Genomic DNA, 13,156 nt, shown 5'->3' on the forward strand with positions numbered 1-13,156 from the left:
GGAGCTCACTTTTTACGGCTTTCTTACTGCGTTCGTTTGATTCCAAGATACTCGAGAATGCCTTGAGTACTTCTTACGTCAAACGTACGGCCGTCGTATGACTCTGTGCACTCCCTTTGTCTAGGGGGTTATTGTCCTCGGGGGTAGATGTCCGGGGGTAATTGTCCGGGGGTAATTGTCCTCGGGAGGTAATTTCCTCAGGGGGTAATTGTCCGGGGGTAGTTGTCCTCGGGGGGTAATTGTCCAGGGGGTAGTTGTCCTGATACGGTAATTATGGGAGAAATTGCGGCGGTGAGCATGATTAGCGAGCCTTAAAAGTTGGTTCAGTCGTTTGAAATAATATGCATTAAATACAAAGGATGAAAGGGGTATATTATCAATAACGTAAACTTTACAAGGATATGAACAAGAAAAATATAAAAAGAGCAAATAGGTATCAGATTTAAATAGTCGAGTTTTGTTCAATAAAAACCCATTTGCTCAATGGTCAAAGGTGAGATGAGAATGGAAGCAAATATAGGATCATGATTATCAGGAATAAGGGTGCCATACGAAATGATCATCGGCCATCAAAGGCCACAATATAAACTTCCAAAAACGTGAAAATATCACAAGGATGAATATGAAAATAAAAGATTTCGAATAATCTGTAAGATTATATTGGGAGAAGATGCAACGTTCCAAATTTTGACCAAAATTCATTTGTGAAATATTCTTAATATTCTTGTGTTGATTAATGTGATTTAAAGTCCCCTATAAATAGATAAAATGGTAAAGAGGAACGTTTCATTGACGTCATTGATTTGATCAATCTCATTAGTAACTCATCATATAATTTTGAAGAATAGGTCAAATATTTTTTGTACAAAATCCCCGCTTCCACAAAGATACCAGATGACCCCCTCCCATATTCACGAAAATGTATTTAAAGGATGTTTTAATTCGTTTAGGATAAAAGTTATAATCATATTTGAAAGTCATTGGAATTACTTTAAATGGACTTATTATTACAACTAAACTCCCATGATGCAGTGGATATGACCTTTGCAATAAGCTAGACGTATTTGTCATGGCCAAATTCTTGCAATAGGTTGAGCGCGGGAGCTGATCGACCCCTCTAGAAATTTTTGCATTTTTAGAATGCAAAATTAGGCCAGTTCAAGCACTTAGACTGCATTTAAAGATGAATCCACACATTAAGGGTAGTATGAACCATTTGATGATTAAATAAAACATTTTTTTATCTTGAAAAGTGGGGGGGGGGGTGATTATACATGCCATCCCCCTTCTCCGAAAAGAGGAGGGGGATGTATCCCCCCATCCCCCGGGATTTATGCCCGTGGGTGCATTTGATTTCCACGTCTAAGATACATATATTAGTAGTTAATGGATAGACCTCATACCAATTTTGGTGACCTTTGACCTTTGACCCCAACTTCCGGTCACTGTTGACCCCGTGACCCCACCTTCCGGTCAATCATGACCTTTGACCTTTGGGTACGCGGTAAACAGGAAATTGGATAATGGAGCGCGGGACGCGATTTTAATTGGATAATGGAGCGCGGGACGCGATTTTAATTGGATAATGAAGCGCGGGACGCGATTTTAATTGGATAATGACTCCGCGTGGGGACGCCATCTTAATTGGATAATGACTCCGCGTGGGGACGCCATCTTAATTGGATAATGAAGCGCGGGACGCGATTTTAATTGGATAATGACTCCGCGTGGGGACGCCATCTTAATTGGATAATGAAGCGCGGGACGCGATTTTAATTGGATAATGACTCCGCGTGGGGACGCCATCTTAATTGGATAATGAAGCGCGGGACGCGATTTTAATTGGATAATGACTCCGCGTGGGGACGCGATTTTAATTGGATAATGACTCCGCGTACGTGGGGACGCCATCTTAATTGGATAGCCTTTGACCACACGACCCAATGGGTTGACCCAGACTTCCGGCCAGCCACAACGTCACCATGAATCGGTATTACGACACAGTTATGCAACCACCGTGATGTCATAGAATTACCCTTAATGCACCGTCGGTATTGCACCACCGTGGCGCAATCGTCACGTATAGGATACGATGCACAAAACAGACGTATGATTTCTGCACAGTTTCCTATTGAAAAAGTGATCTTTCTCCGCCTATATATACCAGCGGATATGTCAAGTGCCGCGCATGACGTCACCATGAAATGGTGTTAGCGACGCAACCACCGTGATGTCATCCCAGGGAATTCCCCTTATCCCATCGTATCGGTATTGCACCACCGTGGCCAATCGTCACGTATAGGATACGATGCACGAAACAGACGTATGATTTCTACACAGTTTCCTATTGAAAAAATTATCTTTCTTTGCCTACCAGCAGATATGTCGAACCCGATATGTCAAGTGCCTCGCGGTTCACGAATCGATCACCCCACTCACGACCAACGCCCGTCATTGAACTTGGGATATCCTATTCAAGGTGAAAGCCGGCTCTCTCTGTCTCTTATTACAACAATTATTGGTAATCCAACATGTGATTATAATCCTGATAACAGTGGCATCTCAAGCTCTACTCATTCCAGACTTTCCCCCATCAAAACTCTCTGACTTTTCCATACTGTTTTGTACATACCTCCATACTTTTCATTTTAACTCACATGACCTGCACGGCTCTCTGACCCGCAAAAGTATACTATATTGAAACCCGTAGACGACTCCTTTCAATCAACTTCATTCATCCGCAGTACAGATGGTGATAACATGAAACACTATACAGTCAAGGATGATTCTTTATTATTACTATCATTTATTCTATTCCATTTCAATGTAGATAGGTTCAATTAGTGTATAAACAGCAGATTTTGATACAAAGGTAAAAATAATGTAAGATATGTTCTCAAATTACGTTGTCACAACAAAATAATTAACTGTTCATTGTTAATACTAAAGTGAAGTTCTCGTTTTTTTCTTTTCCTTCGCTTAACTTATTGGATTGTAACACATGTCTATGGATGGCATTCAGAAAATATGAACACAATGAAGTTCAAACTGTCATTTATGCCCGCATTTATGTTGACGGCGTTTTCTTGGATTATTCGACAAGCTGATGTTTGTGCCTTTAGTTGTAGGTTCCATCTTCACCCTCCGTTTCTTCTCCACCATCATCATTATCGTCATCGTCACCTTGATACTGGAATAAACCATCGAATCGTGAACCATGCCTGGATAACACTCTCTGTACGGCTTTCCGGAATTCCATGCCATTCTCTAATCTTTCCGTGAGATCGGACACGATTTCACGATTGATGTCAGCGTCTTCGAGGTACACGTTCTGCTGCAAGAACTGAGAGTACAGATCGAAAAAGATGCGTTTGACTGCCCACATTAGTTTCACGTGAGCCTTTGCTTTAGCGTCTTCTTCTTCCATTCCTTCTGAGATGTATTTCTGATATTTTTCGTCTCTCAAGTCCTTGGTGGCCGTCATGGCTTGCTCTAACCATCCTCGATAAGCGAGGTTGTCTTCAGTTTCTTCCATGTTTGCTGTCATTGACGATTCGTGTCCATCGCTTTCTGATACGCTCGTTTCGGAATCACCGTTGGATTCTTCAACTCTTTGCATTTGAGAGGATGGGTCGGATTCTTCATCTTCACTCGTTTCTTCTCCAGTATCATGCTCAATTTGTTCATGCCTCTGCATGTTATATTTCCTACTAAAAGTTTTATCGCATCGTGAACAAGCGTAACGGTTGGACATATCCAATATATTCATGCTGACTCGATGATTATTTGTTGGGAAATGAAGAAAATTAACGTTCAAACTTGTAATTATACGTAATCATGAAACGCGCGCGAAGGTACTTTGATTCTTACGGATTTTTACGCATTCTTACGGATTCTTACTCATTCTTACGGATTCTTACGGATGTTTACTCATTCTTACGGATTTTTTACGGATTCTTACGGATGTTTACGGATTCTTACGGATGTTTACGGATTCTTACGGATATTTTACGGATTCTTACGGATTTTTACGGATTTTTACGGATTCCCATGCTGCATGGGTCATTCTAGCGTGGATGAACATATTTTCCTTGAGATTATATGAAAGCATTGATTAATCCGTAAACATCCGTAAGAATCCGTAAGAATCCGTAAAATATCCGTAAGAATCCGTAAACATCCGTAAGAATCCGTAAACATCCGTAAGAATCCGTAAAAAATCCGTAAGAATGAGTAAGAATGAGTAAGAATGAGTAAACATCCGTAAGAATCCGTAAGAATGAGTAAGAATCCGTAAGAATGCGTAAAAATCCGTAAGAATCAAAGTACCTTCGCGCGCGTTTCATGATTACGTATAATTACAAGTTTGAACGTTAATTTTCTTCATTTCCCAACAAATAATCATCGAGTCAGCATGAATATATTGGATATGTCCAACCGTTACGCTTGTTCACGATGCGATAAAACTTTTAGTAGGAAATATAACATGCAGAGGCATGAACAAATTGAGCATGATACTGGAGAAGAAACGAGTGAAGATGAAGAATCCGACCCATCCTCTCAAATGCAAAGAGTTGAAGAATCCAACGGTGATTCCGAAACGAGCGTATCAGAAAGCGATGGACACGAATCGTCAATGACAGCAAACATGGAAGAAACTGAAGACAACCTCGCTTATCGAGGATGGTTAGAGCAAGCCATGACGGCCACCAAGGACTTGAGAGACGAAAAATATCAGAAATACATCTCAGAAGGAATGGAAGAAGAAGACGCTAAAGCAAAGGCTCACGTGAAACTAATGTGGGCAGTCAAACGCATCTTTTTCGATCTGTACTCTCAGTTCTTGCAGCAGAACGTGTACCTCGAAGACGCTGACATCAATCGTGAAATCGTGTCCGATCTCACGGAAAGATTAGAGAATGGCATGGAATTCCGGAAAGCCGTACAGAGAGTGTTATCCAGGCATGGTTCACGATTCGATGGTTTATTCCAGTATCAAGGTGACGATGACGATAATGATGATGGTGGAGAAGAAACGGAGGGTGAAGATGGAACCTACAACTAAAGGCACAAACATCAGCTTGTCGAATAATCCAAGAAAACGCCGTCAACATAAATGCGGGCATAAATGACAGTTTGAACTTCATTGTGTTCATATTTTCTGAATGCCATCCATAGACATGTGTTACAATCCAATAAGTTAAGCGAAGGAAAAGAAAAAAACGAGAACTTCACTTTAGTATTAACAATGAACAGTTAATTATTTTGTTGTGACAACGTAATTTGAGAACATATCTTACATTATTTTTACCTTTGTATCAAAATCTGCTGTTTATACACTAATTGAACCTATCTACATTGAAATGGAATAGAATAAATGATAGTAATAATAAAGAATCATCCTTGACTGTATAGTGTTTCATGTTATCACCATCTGTACTGCGGATGAATGAAGTTGATTGAAAGGAGTCGTCTACGGGTTTCAATATAGTATACTTTTGCGGGTCAGAGAGCCGTGCAGGTCATGTGAGTTAAAATGAAAAGTATGGAGGTATGTACAAAACAGTATGGAAAAGTCAGAGAGTTTTGATGGGGGAAAGTCTGGAATGAGTAGAGCTTGAGATGCCACTGTTATCAGGATTATAATCACATGTTGGATTACCAATAATTGTTGTAATAAGAGACAGAGAGAGCCGGCTTTCACCTTGAATAGGATATCCCAAGTTCAATGACGGGCGTTGGTCGTGAGTGGGGTGATCGATTCGTGAACCGCGAGGCACTTGACATATCGGGTTCGACATATCTGCTGGTAGGCAAAGAAAGATAATTTTTTCAATAGGAAACTGTGTAGAAATCATACGTCTGTTTCGTGCATCGTATCCTATACGTGACGATTGGCCACGGTGGTGCAATACCGATACGATGGGATAAGGGGAATTCCCTGGGATGACATCACGGTGGTTGCGTCGCTAACACCATTTCATGGTGACGTCATGCGCGGCACTTGACATATCCGCTGGTATATATAGGCGGAGAAAGATCACTTTTTCAATAGGAAACTGTGCAGAAATCATACGTCTGTTTTGTGCATCGTATCCTATACGTGACGATTGCGCCACGGTGGTGCAATACCGACGGTGCATTAAGGGTAATTCTATGACATCACGGTGGTTGCATAACTGTGTCGTAATACCGATTCATGGTGACGTTGTGGCTGGCCGGAAGTCTGGGTCAACCCATTGGGTCGTGTGGTCAAAGGCTATCCAATTAAGATGGCGTCCCCACGTACGCGGAGTCATTATCCAATTAAAATCGCGTCCCCACGCGGAGTCATTATCCAATTAAAATCGCGTCCCGCGCTTCATTATCCAATTAAGATGGCGTCCCCACGCGGAGTCATTATCCAATTAAAATCGCGTCCCGCGCTTCATTATCCAATTAAGATGGCGTCCCCACGCGGAGTCATTATCCAATTAAAATCGCGTCCCGCGCTTCATTATCCAATTAAGATGGCGTCCCCACGCGGAGTCATTATCCAATTAAGATGGCGTCCCCACGCGGAGTCATTATCCAATTAAAATCGCGTCCCGCGCTTCATTATCCAATTAAAATCGCGTCCCGCGCTCCATTATCCAATTAAAATCGCGTCCCGCGCTCCATTATCCAATTTCCTGTTTACCGCGTACCCAAAGGTCAAAGGTCATGATTGACCGGAAGGTGGGGTCACGGGGTCAACAGTGACCGGAAGTTGGGGTCAAAGGTCAAAGGTCACCAAAATTGGTATGAGGTCTATCCATTAACTACTTATATTTATATTTAATTTTGGTCAAAAAGCTCTTCTTTGTAGTGAATGAAGCAGTATGACTGGAACATCAGTTGCACCCAGCTGACCCCATTAACTATTTATTTTTGACTGATTTGTTTTTTAGAGTGTATAAACCGGGGAAGTGCAGGAAATCTGACTGGCACAATGGGGAATGGAATTATGTATATACCCCCCCCCCCCTCAAAAAAGGCACTTACGTCCGTGTTCGGTCCAGGATTCGATTCCACATCTCCACAAGCCAGGATGTAAAAGAACAGGGCCGTGAGATGCTCATTTGTTAGCTTCCGCTGACACGATACCTGAGAATTCAGAAGATCCTGCCTCTCAACACCAACCAAAGGCACGTCCAACATTGTAGGTTCTACAAATCAGAGAATCGACATATCAACGAGGTTTGATGAAGTGATTATGAATTATAGACAATCCTTTCAATTAATCATTTTTCTTTTACCACTTTTTTACATCCACCTAGCAACCGTCCTCCAGTAACCATTTTACACGTGTCTGGAAGAGTATAGATAGGGTTGATTTTTCTCGACCCATGCACCCCCAACCTCCCACATTGTATGTTTAAAGGGTAGACCTACTCCAGGCTGAAAATAAGATGATTTGAACAGATACAGAAGAATCAGACAAAACACCGAGAATCTGTCGAAATCGAACAAGGAATAACAAATTATTTCGGGGAAACAGTTCTATTTATGTATTAATGAACATTCAATTAGAACAAGGCAAATGCGAAGCGTTGTCTCGCCTGCATATCGCAGTCATGAAGAGACTGCATGTCAAAACTATGATATATGACTTCTGAGGCTGTCAGCAGTTTAGGGGGGTGAATTGTGGTTCTGACAGTTTACATATGCATTAATGATATAGGCCTACTTTATCCCTAGAAAATCAGATAACACTAAGAATGCTGTTAATACTATGAAGCTATAATTATTTCCATGCAAGTAAGGAAATAAATGTTAGTGAAAAAGAATGTAATTGATAATAATGTCAGTAAAATTGTAAAATTAAATTAATTATTAAGGTGTTATGGCATACTTATTGTTTGAAAAATGGAGGAAAGGTTGTGCATGAAAGATAGATATAAAAACTTATTGTGTGTGATTTTTAGCCATCTTGCCTTCACTTTAGCAGTAGGGTTTTCTAAATTGATCTGTGTGCATATGATAAGTAAATGATGCAAGAGTGAAGTACTACAAGCTATAGAAAGTTATTGTGTGTACAACACAGCACAGTGCCAGTCATGGAAAGTTCATTGACCTTTGAACTTATTCAAATTCGACTCATATTCGAACTTGACCTGTGCCTTCAGGAGATGGACCTCTGGCAGTGGCGTACCGTGGGTCACGGCATTGTGGGGGCACAAGCAAAAAAATTGAGTCACTTCTTGCTTATTGAGCGCGCTTCGCGCTCAGTTGCCAAGTATACTGACCTAATAGAGGCATTTTAAGGACAGTGCCATTAAACGGATATGTATCTCACTAATCAAATAATGCGAGCGCGAAGCGCGAGCTGAAACATTTATGTATTCAGACCTAAAAAGGAACTTTATGAGCATATTTTGTAATAATGATACGTACCTTTGGCTTTAGCGCTAAACAAACAATGCTCGCGCAGAGCGCGAGCAGAATTTTTTGGTATATATTGACCCCAAACTGGAATAATTTAAGGACTGTATTTTAGGAATACATTAATCTAATGCGAGTGCCAAGCGCTTGTTGATTTTGTTAGAATTACAGCTAAAAACATAAGAAGCACTTGTAGTCTTTGTAATCATGATGAACATAGGCATCTCACTATAATAAAATAATGCGAGCGCGAAGCGCGAGCTGAAAATTTAAGAAATTCAGACCTGTAGAGGGGCATTCTAAGGCTTGTTTGTAGGAATTCACTAAGACATTCACTAACCAATGATGCGAGCGCGAAGCGCGAGCTGAAATAATTTAATGTTTAGATCATAAAAGGGACATTTTAAGGACTGATCTTATGAATTCATGAGGAGCAGACATATCTCAGTAATCCACTAATGCGAACGTAAGCACGGACAGGCAATATTTCATATTAAGACCTGAAAATGGGGCAACTAGTTAATTAGTCATGAAAAATAACCATATGTCACTACATAAAACAATAATAGCATAAAGTGCGAGGAAATTTATTTGGTGTATATCGACTTGAAAACGGGAGGTTTTAGTACAACAGGATTATATATCTCGTTAAACAAACAATGCTAGCACCAGGAACAATAAAGACATAGGCCCTGAGCAAATTATGTTTCATAAAGTTATGAAAAAATGTTTCTTATGTAATATATAACATAACACAATTATAACATAATAAAAACATTATAATGAACGATAATTTCTTCTTTCCAACTACGTTTCTTTTCCTTTCTCCCTCTTTTTCTCCTTTTCCCTGTTTTTTTTTTTTGGCAAGCCGATGGGGGGGGGGGCACGTGCCCCCCCCCCCCCCCCGTAGTTACGCCACTGACCTCTGGTATGAATTTGGTGATCCCACCTCGAAGATATAGAAAGTTATTGTGTGTACAGCACAGCACAGTGCCAGTCATGGCAAGTTCATTGACCTTTGACCTTATTCAAATTCGGCTCACATTTGAACTTGACCTGCACCTTCAAGAGATGGACCTCTGTTATGAATTTGGCGATCTCATCTCGAAGCTATAGGAAGTTATTGTGTGTACAACACAGCACAGTGCCAGTCATGGAAAGTTCATTGACCTTTGACCTTTGACCTTATTCAAATTCCACTCATATTCGAACTTGACCTGTGCCTTCAGGAGATGGACCTCTGGTATGAATTTGGTGATCCCACCTCGAAGCTATAGAAAGTTATTGGGTGTACAACACAATTGGTGACGACGACGACGCCGACGCCGCCGACACCGACGCCGGAAATAGTGATACCTATGTCTCGCTCCGCTACGCAGGCGAGACAAAAATGAAAATGTCATATCCCCACTTGTTCTTTTGTATTTTTTTTATTCGGAACTGTGTTTGATTTCTATTCCTCCAAGATTTTTTTTAAATGGATTGACAACTGATTTAATGCATTAGATTTCATTGCTCAAACTTATTTCATCAATAGGCCTATCGTACACATTCAAATGAAAATACGATCTTACTTCTACGGAGTCTCGTACGGACTCTTGTCGGCGCAATATGCGCATATTTGTTGTTGTTGTTGTTGTTTTGAAAATATAAAGTTTTACAAATAAAAAAATGTACAGTATATACAAGCAGGATAAAAATTACGGCTGTTAGCCCATATTCAGCTGCAACTATTGTTGCTGCTGTTCTTCCACGGGGCCAGTGCAATGCTATTTGTGCTTTCTGTTTTATCATTATAGGTTTATATATTATCAGTTGATATTATTGAACTAAAAATGATATAGATACAATGGCTTCAAGTAGAATAGCGCTCCGCATGTATATCTAACGATTTGGAATGTATACTGTTACGATATTTATAATGGGGTTGGAAATTACTAAACCGCTAACGTAAGCTCGCTCAGATCTCACTGAAATCACCAACTGTTCGTTTCTCCTCTCTCATTATTATTATCATCATCATCATTAAAGTGTTGTTAACATCCAAGGGGAATTATGTCATGATAATCTGAGGATAGCAAACAAATTTAACGATTATTTCGCAACAGTGGCAACAGGTGAGCTCCCCGTTATGGACACAAGTGAGTTTGGAACCGCCGCACAGTGGGCCAGAATGAACCCAAAGTGCGCCAAAACCCATTATTCACAAATTTGTACGATTAAATTTGGTACGTAGGGGTAATTTCACCCGTAGAATTCAATAAAAGTACTTTCAAATATTGATGACGTCGTTAAAATACTGTTTTCTGATTGGCTGTTAACATTTGAGAAGAAATTACATGTTTCTAATTCTACAATAGGTTTCAAATTTTCAGAAACTAGTTTTAGAAAAATTTCAGCAATAATTAAAAATATTAGCAAACAGCAAACACACAAACAGGCAAACAAACAAGAAAAGTCTGTGCTCGGGGTACAAAATTAATAATTCAATTGGTGACTTGAGTATCGCTTAAAGAGGGCGCCCTACCATGAATCCGGAATTGTAAAATTCAAAGTGAAATTGTAAAAAAAATGAAAAGGAGTATTTTCATTCCCTGGGTACAGTGATTAACCACACCTACATAAATTAAAATGGATTGATACCAGAAGTGGACAGTGAAATCTTTAAAATAATGATTTCAGTGATAAATAATAGAGGCCGGGTCCTCTGCAGGTTAATTAGTACAAGGCCCTACAAGGCCTACCTATTTCACCAAGAACGGCGTATACAAAGTTATTCCGAATCAGAATCTCTCTCTCTATATCACCAACTATTATGTATTTGGTGAGAGGATCTTTTAGCATACTTTGAACATCAGGGGGAAGAGGCTGTGATTGTTGTACTCTTAAAAACTTGCTACTAATCACAATGTCACCTGTTACCATTAGTCTGTGGAAAACATATAAAGTCAATGAGAGTCATAAACCAAACAATCCTTGAAATGATAATATACACTTCCTTCCTGATCGATACTAACGATTATAGCAAATTTAGAATGAGCCAAGCGATAAACGAATTCATACGTGTATGTGAAGTTACAAACCCTTTTGGGGGGATAAATACTAATAATGATAATGCAACTTATACATGTAATAGAGCCCACGTATATCCCATCTCTGTCCTATACACATTTCATATTTTGTCAGAAAACTGCGTGAGACCTATCACATCCCTAGTCATGTGTGTTATAGCGATATAGAGTAGCCCCTACTTGGTTTATGAACAACAAAACAAATATATATAATATACCCGGGAATCTTACCTTAAGAATTAATCTTCTCAGGATGACAGCATATCAGATATGGAACACGGGATGGAACAGTTTGGCATAAAAATGAAGTTGTGTTACATGTATTATCATACAGTTAGTTGAATTGGAAATGAAAGCTTGCCTTTACGGATGTTTAACGAAAATATTTCAAAGGCAGACACCAGTCACAAGAGCCAGACACTTGAGCCAGACACCCCCCCCCCTATCTCTCTCTCCCAGCACGCGACGGGGAGTTTGTTTAGTCACCCGCAACGTTCGGCACGCGCATAATGGGACACTAACTTGGAACGATTTTTGTGATAAATACGGCGAACATGTGGTTGAAAAATTGGTTATATCTCCAGAAAATGCACGTATATGCAGCTAAATTTGGTATCAGTGTAAAGCATAAACTATAACAGAGACCGTCATGGTATTTACAGCGCAGCAATCGGCAGCAATTTGTAAAAGAAATGCTCCTGAAAAAAAAAGTTGCTAAAACCCCCCATTGTGAAATGGTTTCGTCCAAAATTGCCTCTGAAGGGATTATCATTTTATCTTGAAAATCTTTGATCACTTAAAACAATCATTCATCAAAGAGCACCGTGAATTAGAAATAAATTAAGCAATCCGTTTTGTTAAAACAGTGAAATATCTAAAACGTGTCATTTACACATGCGGTAGCCGTAAAGAGTCATTTCCCGGTAATATTGAATAAAAATGGGCAACTAAAAATCAATTTAATGGAGAAATATTGTATGGAGGCATTCTACAGGTTCTTATCTTTGCTTAGAACATGAAAAAAACAAAATTTGTTCCATGACCAAAAATTAGTTTTGGCGCACTTTTGCTCTCTCCTGGCCCACTGTGCGCCGTTTTATGACAGTATATCAAGACTATATGACATATATATCAAGAGATCATTTCATTTCTTTCCTGTCAAAGAAAAAAATTGTTTTAGAAGAAGTTTAAAAGTTGAAAAAATATAAAAAAGTATCGGACTTGGCATGGTTCCTGTCAGGGTTTTCAAAGATGGTGCAAATGGACTGAGCCCCCCCCCCCATGCTCTCGACCGTCGATAGCGCGATTGCGACGAAAATTGGCACGCGCGTTACCCATGGCATAATTTACAAAGTTTAAGATCAAATTCTGTGAAAAATCTCATTTCTAATTAATTATGCTAATTTATTAATTTATGCGCAAAAATCGTAAATTTGCTCTAATTAAATAAATAAAACCCCTAAAATGCTCATTTTTGATTCACAGACTCTTTATAGGAATCTGATCAAAATCAACGTTAATAAAATAAACATCACATTTATTTTTTTATAAATGTATTTAATGGTTTTCTAAATTTCTTATGTATTTCTTTGTTTTTCGACTTTTTGTTTTTATTGTTTTTTTTTCAATGCAAATTGTCAGGGACTTTATTTTGACCATATACAAGATAAAATTAATTGATT

The sequence above is a fragment of the Lytechinus pictus genome, chromosome 2 (assembly GCF_037042905.1).
Source record: "Lytechinus pictus isolate F3 Inbred chromosome 2, Lp3.0, whole genome shotgun sequence".
NCBI classification, from domain to species: Eukaryota; Metazoa; Echinodermata; class Echinoidea; order Temnopleuroida; family Toxopneustidae; genus Lytechinus; species Lytechinus pictus.